The sequence below is a fragment of the Triticum urartu genome, chromosome 3A, assembly GCF_056163025.1.
Source record: "Triticum urartu cultivar PI428250 chromosome 3A, HENAU_Tu73, whole genome shotgun sequence".
Taxonomy (NCBI): domain Eukaryota; kingdom Viridiplantae; phylum Streptophyta; class Magnoliopsida; order Poales; family Poaceae; genus Triticum; species Triticum urartu.
In genome coordinates, this window is record NC_141875.1 from 32,771,993 (window position 1) to 32,781,701 (window position 9,709).

Genomic DNA, 9,709 nt, shown 5'->3' on the forward strand with positions numbered 1-9,709 from the left:
TTCTTTATAGCATGGACAATTGGACTTTTAGTTATTCAAAGCAATAGTCTAGTTTTGACATGATAATTTAGATACTCAAGCATATCAACAAGCAACCATGTCTTTCAAAATATCAACGCTAAAGTAAGCTATCCATAGCCCATCATGCTCAAACATTGATCCATTCATGAAACACACTCGAATATTAGCTACACCCAATACTTAAGTACGATCATATTGCTTCCTAGTTGGTGCTTTTATAAGAGAATATGTAGACTCAAATTCAAAAAAATTACATAAAGTAAAAAAAGGCCCTTCGCAGAGGGATGTAGGGATTTGTAGAGGTCCCAGAGCTCAAAGCCAAAAAACTTAGAGATAAAACCATTTTGAGAGGTGTATCCATCCCACCAACGAAAACTACTTAGAGTTTCCATGCATAGATATATCATAGGTGGTTCCCAAACAAAATATAAAGTGTATTCCTTTTTCCACCATAACTTCACTTTCCATGGCTAACCGTATCCACGGGTGCCCTCCATACCAACACTTTCCAAGGAATTTATTATTTGACAACATAAAGCAAATTCATTTTTTTGCATTTCGGGACTGGGCATCCCTAATACCTTTGCCTTACTCTCGTGCAATGATAAGTGAATAAACACTCATCTTGAGAATAACACATCTAGCATGGAAAATATTAGCCACCCCTCACCACTCCGTGAGTGAAACAAACACACAAAAGAGAAGTTTGTTTTGAAAATTAGAGATGGCACATGCAAATTTGCTTAGAATGACAAAATAATACCACATATAGATAGATATAGTGGACTCATGTGGCAAAACTGGGTGATACGTATCCAACGTATCTATAATTTATGAAGTATTCGTGCTATTATTTTATCATTCTTGGGTGTTTTACAATCATTTTATAGCAACTTTATATCATTTTTGGGACTAACCTATTGACCCAGTGCCCAGTGCCAATTACTGTTTTTTGCTTGTTTTTTACATCGCAGAAAATCAATATCAAATGGAGTCCAAACACCGTGAAACTTTACGGAGATTTTTTTTGGGCCACAAGGAACCCAATGGGCCAGAGATGCACCTGGGGGTGTACCGAGGGGGGCACAACCCACCAGGGCGCGCCAGGGCCTCCCTGGCGCGCCCAGGTGGGTTGTGCCCACCTCGGTGGCCTCCCGCACCCCATCTTTGCACTATAAATTCCCAAATATTCCGAAACCACTCGAGGTTAACCTGGATCAGAAGTTCCGCCGCCGCAGGGCTCCGTATCCACCGAAAACCAATCTAGACCCGTTCCGGCACCCTGCCGGAGGGGGGAATCATCTCCGATGGCCACCTTCATCATCCCGGCGGCCACCACGATGAGGAGGGAGTATTCCACCCTCGAGGCTGAGGGTTTGTACCAGTAGCTATCTGCTTTATCTCTCTCTCTCTCTCTTGCGGTCTATACCATGGGCTTTGTTAATATAGTCAGATCATATGATGTTTCTCCCCTCTATACTCTTCTTATGATGAATTGAATCTTTACCCTTTGAAGTTTTGTCTTGTCGGATTGAATATTCATAGATGAGAACACATGATATATGTCTTGCGGTATGAATACTTGAGGTGAGAATTGGGGTATATTATTGATTCACTTGATATATGTTATGGCATTCAACTCGCGGATTCCCATGGTGATATTGGGGTAATCTATGCATATGTCTGGATGCACGTTCTTCTCCGACGGAAACTTCGGGGTCTCTTTATAGTTCTTTGTGTGGATTGAGTATTATAAATATGAATATCCTTTGGTGTTACTCTAGTACAAACTCTAGGATAGATCGAAGGGAAACAATAGATTTGTGTTATTTTCGTACGAACTCTTTAATAGATCGATCGGAAAGAATAGTTTTGAGGTGGCTTCACACCCTACAAACAATTACTACCTTTTGTTCTCCGCTAATAGAAACTCGGGAGTGATTCTTTGTTGTACTTTGAGGGATAATCATATGATCCAAGTATGTCAGCACTGTTGGGAGACTGCACTAGCGAAAGTACGGACCCTAGGCCTTGTTTTTAAGCATTGCAACACCGTTTCTGTGCCCGTTTACTATTTGCTACCTTGCCGTTTTTATTTATTCAGATTATAAAAATATATTTCTACCATCCGTATTACACTTTTATCACCATCTCTTCGCCGAACTAGTGCACCTATAAAATTTGCCATTGTATTGGGTGTGTTGGGAACACAAGAGATTTCTTGTATTTGGTTGCAGGGTCGTTTGAGAGAGACCATATTCATCCTACACCTCTCACAGATTGATAAACCTTAGGTCATCCACTTGAGGGAAAATTGCTACTATCCTACAAAACTCTGCGCTTGGAGGCCCAACACGTGTCTACAAGAATAAAGTTGCGTAGTAGACATCAAGCTCTTTTCTGGCGCCGTTGCTGGGGAGGTGAGTGCTTGAAGGTATATCTTTAGATCTTGCAATTGAATATTTTAGTTTCTTGTTTTATCACTAGTTTGGCTTATAAAAGAAAACTACAAAAAATGGAATTTAGGTTGCATCATATTATTGATCATCTTTATAATATCTTTCTTGAAAATGATGGTTCGGAAAATTGTGCTTAATTGTTAGAAGAAGAAGTCAATAAAATGCTTGGCACAAAATATTTGAATGATGAGCATGATTGCAATGTTGTTAGTAGGAATTCTTTGAATATCCATGATGCTAATGATATGCAAAGCCATAAGGTTGGGGATGCTATATTTGATGAATATGACATTTTTAGTCCCCCAAGTTTTAATGAAAAAATTTATTATGATGATTGCATGCCTCCTATTTATGATGATTATACTAATAAAAATGGATTTGGAGAGATCTTGATTTTATTTAATGATGAATCCACTATTTTGGAAGAGGTTGCAATTGATCATGACAACTAAGTTGCTATCTATGATGATTATGGTGATGACATGTATGCTATATTGAATAATGGTAACCATGAAACTTGTCATCATGATTTTAATTTTCAATCCCATGATAGTTATTTTGTTGAGTTTGCTCCCACTACTATTCATGAGAATAATTTTGCTTATGTGGAGAGTAATAAATCTTCTATGCTTGTGCATCATGAAAAGAGTGTTGTATGTGATGGTTATTGATAATCCCCAAGTGCAAGGAATCATCGTAGCAATTTCCAAAGGTGGAAGTGATAAGTATGGAGTGTCGAACCCACAAGGAGCTAAAGGTAAGATCAATATTCTCTCAAGCCCTATCTGCCACTGATACGACTCTACGTACACCGAACGTTTGCTTCCAACTAGCAACGAGAAATAAAAATAGGTTGTGGGTATGAAGAGGATAACTTTGTATGATATCGGAGAGCTAAAATATAAAAGTAGGTTCTGTTATCGTGAAGTTAGAATATATTACTAAATATTATAAATAGCGAGTGTGGAATAATGGTGGATCGATGTGCAGAATTGTCCTAGGCAATCATTAACAAGACCGGTAATCACTATTGCAGTTTCATATGAGGGAGAGGCATAAGCTAACATACTTTCTCTACTTGGATCATATGCACTTATGATTGGAACTCTAGCAAGCATCCGCAACTACTAAAGATCATTATGGTAAAACCAAACCATAGCATTAAAGCATCAAGTCCTCTTTATTCCCATACGCAACAACCCCCTTACTCGGGTTTGTGTTTCAGTCACTCACCAACCCACTATAAGAAAATCATGAACGTATTGCAACACCCTACAGCGGGAACCCCTCACACTTGCATGACACGGAGGGCACCATAGGACAGCATCAAAGTAAAACATACAACTCATACCAATCTAGATGATCAATCAATCCAAAGACAAAAGATATCTACTCAAAACATCATAGGATGGCAACACATCATTGGATCATAATATGTGACATAAAGCACCATGTTCAAGTAGGGATTACAGCGGGGTGCGGGAGAGTGGACCGCGTAAAAGAGATGAGGGTGATGATGATGATGGTGATGTTGATGAAGACGATCTCCGCGGCGATGATTCCCCTCCCGATGGCACTCCGGTGCCACCGAGAGAGAGGAGGAGAGGTTCTCCCCCTTGTGCTTCCTCCTCCATGGCCTCCCCCCTAGATGGGGAGAGGTTCTCCCTCTGGTCCTTGGCCTTCATGGTGATGATGGCCCCTCTGGGATCCTCCTCCATGCCCTTCGGTGATGACGGCCCCCTCCTGCAGGGTGCCAGAGAGGGCCTAGATTGGTTTTCGGTGGCTACGGAGGCTTCTGGCGGTGAAACTCCCGATCTAGGTTAATTTTCTGAGGTTTCTGTATTTATAGGAATTTTTGGCTTCGGTCTCACGTCAAGGAGGTGCCCGAGGCGTCCACGAGGCAGGACCACACGCCTAGGGGGGTGGGCGTGCCCCCCACCCTCGTGGACGCCCCGAGACTCTCTTGGCCCAACTCTTTTACTCCGGGGTCTTCTTTTGGTCCATAAAAAATCGTCAAAAATTGGCACGTCAATTGGACTCCGTTTGATATTCCTTTTCTGTAAAACACAAAAACAAGGAAAAAACAAAAGTAGCACTGGGCACTAGGTTAATAGGTTAGTCCCAAAAATCATATAAAATAGCATATAAAACATCCAAGGTTGATAATATAATAGCATGAATACTTCATAAATTATAGATATGTTGGAGATGTATCAGTTATATTGTTGAATTCATTCATGATGCCTCTGAAAATTATTATGAGAAAGGAACTTATGCCCTTACATATCTCAATAATATCAAGTTTTTTCTCTATGTGTTGATTGTTTTGAAGTTACACTTGTTTTGCCTTCCTATGCTAGTTGATTCTTATTACCATAAGTTGTTTTCTCACAAAATCCCTATGCATAGGAAGTGGGTTAGACCTAAATGTGCTAGTCATATGCTTCATGATGCTCCCTTCATGTTTCAATTCTTTTCTTTCATGCGAGCATCATCGAAATCATCATGCCTAGCTTAAAAGGCTTAAAATAAAAGCGCTTGTTGGGAGACAACCCTACACTTTTACCTACTGTTTTTTTGTGTTCACATGATTATGCTATTGTAGTAATCATGTTTTATTGCTTTTGTTTCAATAAAGTTCCAAGTAAGACCTTTGGGATGGCCTATGATGATAGTTGATTTGATCTTGCTGAAAAACTGAAACTTTTGCGCTCACAAAAATAATTCTCGTTTTTAACAAAAGCGCGATAAAATGCTGATTCTTTTTTCAGAAGATTAATATACAAATTTCTCAGGTTGCCCTAAGTTTTGAGAATTTTTGGAGTAGCAGAAGCATGGTTTGAGTACAGATTACTACAGACTGTTATGTTTTTGAAAGATTCTGTTTTCAATGCATAGTTTGCTTGTTTTCTAGTTTCTATGGATCATATTCCTCAATTTAAATTGTGTAAATGATATTCTACAGTAGGCATTGTGTGAGAACAATTATGAATCTTATCTTTGGCAGTACCAAAAGTGAAATGGTTTGCTCTTTATCATACTAACCTATCTCACAAAGTTCCGTTAAGTTTTGTGTGATTGAAGTTTTCAAGTTTTGGGTGAGATGTCGATATGAGGAAGAATAAGGAGTGACAAGAACTTAATCTTGGGGATGACCAAGGCACCCCAAGGTAATATTCAAGGAAGACCAAGCAACTAAGCTTGGGGATGCCCCGGAAGGCATCCCCTCTTTCGTCTCTAACATTATCGGTAACCTCACTTGGAGCTATGTTTTCAGTCGTCACATGATTTGTGTTTTTCTTGGAGCATCAATTTATTTTGTTAGGATTTGCTTGCTGTTATTTAGAATAATTTTTTGCATATTTTATTTCAATAAAAGTGGCAATAATAGCCTTTGCCATGCTTATTTTGCAAGTATACATGTTGCTGTTTGAAAACATAAAGTTTACCGATGTTGCAAAAATTCCTTAGAAAAGTCAGAATGTGATAAAATGCTGAAACTTCTTGAAAAATGAGCTCTGATAAATTTTATACGGTGTAGTAAGTTTTCATAATTTTTGGAGTTAGGGAAGTATTGATACTCTTGCATTCTTTACAGACGGTACTGTTTTGGCAGATTGCTGTTATGTTTGCATTGTTTGCATATGTTTGCTTTTTTAATGACCCTATTGGAGGGTAGGAGTATCAAATACGCAGAGGCATTTAGTATGCAATGTTGAATAATAATTTTAGTGATTTTCTACAGTAGATAATGATAAGGTTTTTGCATTGGTTTATACTAACTTATCTCATGAGTTCTTGTTGAGCTTTATGTGGATGAAGTTTTTGAGATTAAGGAAAACCGTGATATCAGAGGAATTAAGGAGACACAAAAGCTCAAGCTTGGGGATGACCAAGGTACCCCAAGATAATATTTCAAGAAGTCTCAAGCATCTAAGCTTGGGGATGCCCCAGTAGGCATCCCACCTTTCTTCTTCAACAATTATCGGTTAGTATCGGTTGAGCCTAAGTTTTTGCTACTTCACATGAGTTGTGCTATTGTTGGAATGTCATTTTATTTTGTTTTGCTTGCTGTTTTAATAAAATACTTAGATCTGGAAGTTTTTAAATATAATAGAGTCCTCAAATAGTTGCCGGAGAGGCTAAGTAAGCGGCATTCATATCCTGTCAATGAAGCTCTTTTTCTATGTCATTTACTCTTTTGCTTCGCTTATATCCTATGAGTAAATTGTTGAATAAATTGATTTCCATGAAGTTGGAATCATATCATGCCTAGTGGTAGCTTCACATTGGGTTTAGAAAGTGAAATCTTTTGAGGCTTGACAATCACAATATTGGTCATACAAGCAATTCATGAATAATTAGTATAAGGAAGAGAACTTTCACATATAAATACACTATCATGGAAATCTTTTGTGATTGTGAGCCCCCATCAAAATATTATATGCCAAAATTGTTGACGTTGGACAAGGAAGACAACGTAATGGTTTATGTTTGTTCATATTCACATAGAATTTATATTGTCATAGATCCTTCAACATGTGGTGCTTGCCCCCCATCTTTGCTAGCCAAAAATTCCACACCAAGTAGAGATACTACTTGTGCATCCAAAAACCCTTAAACCCAAATCTTATTTTCAAGAGTCCACCATACCTACCTAAGGATTGAGCAAGATCCTTCAAGTAAGTTGTCATCGGTGCAATAAGGCAATAAAAGTTGCTTCTAAAACTGTAAGATCATTTAGTGTAAGAGAAAATTGAGCATTGTACGAACTTGTGATGGCAAAGTAATAAAAGCGACAGACTGCATAATAAAGGTTGCTATCATAAGGGGCAATATAACGTGACGTTCTTTTTTTACTATATACTGCAAGGCAACATCCTCACACTCCTTTATTAATTGAAAAAAGGAAAGTTACAAGTTTACAAGTTTACAAGAAAAGGGAAGAGATACTTACAAAAAAGGTCTATGAAAGGTTAGCTATCCAAGACAGTAAGTTATCTTTATATTTACATCTAATTCTATGAGACAGAAGAGAAATGCCATGGATAAAGTTCCTCCTCCAAGCTCTAAAAGAAGGTTGCTCATTTCTGAAGATCTTCCCATTCCTTTGTGTCCAAATATTCCAAGTAGCAGTGAAGACAACCTCAGTGAAAAAAGGATGACCGAAATCCCTCCTAACTGATTGAGCCATCTCATATGTGGTCTGGTTCGGTTGAACGGACCAAGATATCCCAAGATAGTTCCAAACCCTTTGACTAAAGTTGCAAGCAAAGAAAAGATGAGCCCGATCCTCATGTTGTGCAAAGTTGCATAGCACAGATGTGTCATCCTGGATGATCCAATGTCGGCGTTGCATCATATCCCTAATGTTCAAACGATCCATTAAGAGAAGCCAGCCAAACACCTTGAACTTGAGCGTGCATGCACACTTCCAAATCCATTTGAAGATGGGGTCAACCACTAGGTGGGAGAAGCATGAGTCATAGTACATCTTTGACATAAAAGCACCAGACTTCGAGGGCCATTTCCAAATGTCTTTGCTCTCCCCATCCAGGTTGATCAAAGGCAGCAGGGTCTAGAGTTGTGAGAGTTCAGAATAAGCCTCCTATGACAGAGGCAGATGGAAGTGATCCAAGGCATCAGGCATCTCCATAAACTCCTTGACAGTGATTGCATCATCAACTACAAATGAATGTAGCCTTGGGAAGCACTCATGTAATAGGACAACACGATTTCCCAGCTGCCAACGATCGAGCCAAAAAATCACCATGTCGCCAACGTGAACTTGTGGAACAGCGAGCTTGCAGAAATTGGTATATAAACGCATGACATCACGCCACCAAAAGGAGCCACAGATCTGGGTGCTTTGAGGCGGTGATGATGCGTAATAAGTGTCCCAAATTAAAGTGACCCAAGGCACGTCAACCTTATTAAAGAACTTGAAGAGATGCTTTAGTAACAAAGCCTCATTTTGAATGCCCAAATTAGGGACACCCAAACCACTGTATTTCTTAGGGCGACAGACCATATCCCAAGCAGCCAATGATTGGCGTGGGTTATCCGTGTTGCCTCTCCACAGGCATTGTCTCATGATTTGCTCTAATTGCTACAAAATGCCCTTGGGATGAGATAAGGTACACAAGAAATATATTGGCATGGAGCACAACACCGACTGTAGAAGTTGTAGTCGGCTTCCTTGATTTAGCAAGCATGAGGAAGCAGATAAATGTCGCTCGATGTGATCGACTAGAGGTAGCAGATCATAGATTGTAGGTCTAGAAGTTCCCATTGGCAATCCTAGATACATGAATGGCATCGACCCAACGTCGCATCCAAGCAAAGAAGCCACCCTAGCACCTTCCTCATCACTCATATTGATTGGAATGAGAGAGGATTTACTAAAGTTGACACGTAATCCCATTGACGCCGCAAAAATGTCAAGCATCTCCTTGAAAGCAATGAGCTAATCATCGATCGCAGGTAGGACAATTAAAGTGTTGTCGGCATATTGTACAATCGGGTAGTTGCTGGAGCTGGTTGGGATTGGCAATGAAAGGATGTTCCTGGAACACATCTCGTTGACTACAAATTGTAATAAATCAACCGCGATCACAAACAGCAACGGTGATAGGGGATCCCCTTGACGCACGCCCATTCTGCAAACAAAATGATTGCCGGGCACACCGTTGAGGAGCACAGAAGAAGATCACGTAGACAATATGCTATTAATCCATCCAGTCCAACGGGAGTCAAAAACCTTGCATTGCAAAATTCTGAGAATAAATTCATCCTCAATTGTGTTGAAGGCCTTCGTGAAATCCAGCTTAAGAAGGACGATGGGCCGGTTCGAAGCCTTGCATTGGTGTATATACTCAAAACACTAGGCCAGGCAATCTTGAATAGAACGACACCGAAGAAAACCATATTGATTGCGGTGGATGCATCTGAGGATCACTTTCTGAAGGCGGTTAGCAAGAAGCTTAGTCAAAAACTTCAAGCACGTGTTGGTCAAAGAGATGGGCCGAAAGTCGCCAACAACTTCAGGGCTCAACTTTTTGGGGATCAGAGTAATTAATGATGTGTTAAGACATTCCAGATTGCATCTGCCCTCATAGAACTCCTTGACAAGTTGCATGAAATCCTCCTTTAGGATTGGCCAACACTTCTTTAAGAACAGTCCAGTAAAGCCATCGGGACCAGGAGCATACAAACAAATAAGCGCATGG